Source organism: Asparagus officinalis, chromosome 4 (assembly GCF_001876935.1).
Source record: "Asparagus officinalis chromosome 4, Aspof.V1, whole genome shotgun sequence".
Lineage (NCBI taxonomy): Eukaryota > Viridiplantae > Streptophyta > Magnoliopsida > Asparagales > Asparagaceae > Asparagus > Asparagus officinalis.
Window position 1 is genome coordinate 53155555 of NC_033797.1, and position 2849 is coordinate 53158403.

The following is a 2849-nucleotide window of genomic DNA, read 5'->3' on the forward strand; positions in this document are numbered from 1 at the left end:
AAAAATATGAAGTTTTATATATAATTTAATATTTGGCTCTATTCACCAAAAAAACTAGACAAAAAAGTAGGACAAAGATAAGGAAATGAAGAGAACATGAGCAAGTAGTACATAAAAGCTATCATTATTAGTATAGAAAGAAAGGAAATGATATTTCACATTTTTTGGAAGAAGATATATGTGATTATTTTGTTTTTCTCTTCTACAGGTGTTTTTCCTGTGCTCATACATGTTGGTCTGATTTTTTTGGTTTGTATATCTTTTCTTTCTATGTGTATTGTTAAGATAGTTTATACCTATGTATGTAGAAGCCTAATATTGGCTGACTTAGGCCCATGTCTTGTCTTGGAGGGTAAGTTCTATTATAACTAGAAGTCATGTATTGTATATATATTTTGTATCATATTCTCATATCATTAAAAGAACATAGATTATATTTTCCTGATTATCATGCTATCAGAGCCATAAGATTAATTAATCCTAACCATCTAGCTGATCACAATCCTAGCCCTAACTACTATCATCCTCACATTTGCCATCCGCACAATGCTAACAACACCACCCGCCATTCATATTTTTGCAAATCTCCCTATTGATTATGGATCACGTATGTCTTCGTCCCTCAATCGAATACCTCGTCTATCATTGTCGTCCATATTAACGAACTGCAAATAGACTCAATAAGCGCCATCGACTTTAGCCTCAAAAGCCAAAATAGATTTCTCCCTATGGACGATCACACAGATCATCTCGCCTACCTGGTTGCCACCACCATAGTGGTCAAGGAAACTCGGCCCATCATCAGCCACCTAAACCTCATTGTCTTTGCAGATCTAGCTATTGATACTCAACTCACTGGAATTGAGAACTACATAACATGAGCATTAACCATTCAGTATAATCTTTGTGCATTTGCATTATGGGGATATATTGATAGTTCTCTTCCATGTCCTCCTCAAACTTCTCTGTTTGTTGTGTTATCTGAATCGAGCTTCACATCTGATGCTTTAGTTGCTACTGTAGGCAATAAAAATTGTCTTTATCCCTACACAACAACTTAGAACAAGCAAAAGAACTCAATGGTCCATCCGAGTGAAGTCAGGCCCACCCGAGCAAAGTCAGACCCACCTGAAAGTCAAGTTCGCCTGAATGCTTAACTTCACAAAATAGACAAAAACATTGATATCTCACAAACCAAAGAGAATTTAGCTAAACGGATGGAGAAAAGTGAACTTTGATCAGTTTGGTCACCCCGTCTCATTGAGATAGTCGATTTTTATATATAATTCGTCCAATTATGACTTACGGTTTAAAAGTTATGACAAGTTCTTCGTAGCATGTTCTGGAGCTCGCCTGAAGAGCAAGCTCGCCTGCAAAGGAGTTTAGCTCACCTGAAGAGCAAGCTCGCCTATAGGCTTGAATATTTAAGCTTGCCTAAATGAGGCTGGCTCGCCTGTACAGCCTCATCTACCAAGCTCATCTGACAGCTAGAAGCTTGCTTGCATAAGCCAAGCTCGCCTGACAGCTTGAAGCTTGCCTGCATAAGACTAGCTCGCCTGACAGCTTGAAGCTTGCCTGCATGAGCCAAGCTCGCCTGACAGCTTGAAGTTCACCTGCATAATCTAGGCTCACCTAAAGGCCAAGCTCGCCTGTCAGCTTGAAGCTTGCCTGCATGAGCCAAGCTCGCCTGTATGACCCAAGCTTGCCTGCACGCTTGAAGCTCGCATGTACAAGGCAAGCTCACCCGCAAGCTTGCCAAGCCCACCCACTTGACGCATGGGAGAAGTCACTACCCACGATTTAAGAGAATGACTATGATTCTACTCATGGTCATGCCCATTATGGGAATGGTCACTTCTCACGATTTAAGGGATTGGTCATGATTCTCCTCATAGCCATACCCAGTATGAGAATGGTCACTTCCTATAATTTAAGGAGTGGTTACACCCTCCTTTTTGTCTATAAAAGGCCATGAGCAGCCATAGAGAAAAGGTCTTAGGACCTAACCTCTTTGAGGGTGAATTTGAGAGATATCAAGACCATCTTGGACTTAAGATCCGTCTTGTTCCTGGCACGCCATTGGTGGAGCCTTATTCTTTGGAGATCGGACTTCTTGTCATTCAAGAAGACCAAATTTGTGGCATCTTCGACTCACAAACACAAACACTTGTTTGGCCTCGGTTGATCAAACTCATCCAATCAAGCGTCTATTGCATACTGAAGCTTGCCCACAACCTCGTTCGGATCATCCAAGGGAAGCAAACTCGACACAAGTATTCGAGGGGGCGTCCTATCGCTACCGAAGAACCTACGTTAAATAAGAAGATCATTCTCTTCACTTCTGTTGTAATTTTTGGATTCTTGATTTGTAACAAGTAATTCTTATCAATACAAATCTCCATTGAAGACCAAAATTTTTATGCCGAACAGATGATGGTGACCACAGTGGGAGAATCCATCTTTTCAAACAAGATGGTGGTGGCGTAGTTCGACGAGGTTGTTGCGGGGACTATCGTTGAGTCCCTCTTCATCAAGTTTGATCAAGCAAAGTACGAAGAATAATTGTCTTCGGCTTACTCTTGCGGCAAGACGTCATGCAAGCACTGAAAGTTTGTGTGTGTGAGTTAGCCCAAGCAAATAGATAGCTCTGACCGAGCAAGCACTGGGGGTTCTATTCCCCCCAAGGCTGTTGAGACCAACCAAGATACCAAGAACGAATGCCAAGTTCCTAATTCTGGCAAACTGCGTCAATTAGGCAAGCCCACCTACTCAGGCAGGCTTCGCTCCATTGGCAAAGTTCCCAAATCTGGTGAACTCAATGTCCAAAGGAGCCTGACAATTTAGGGGAG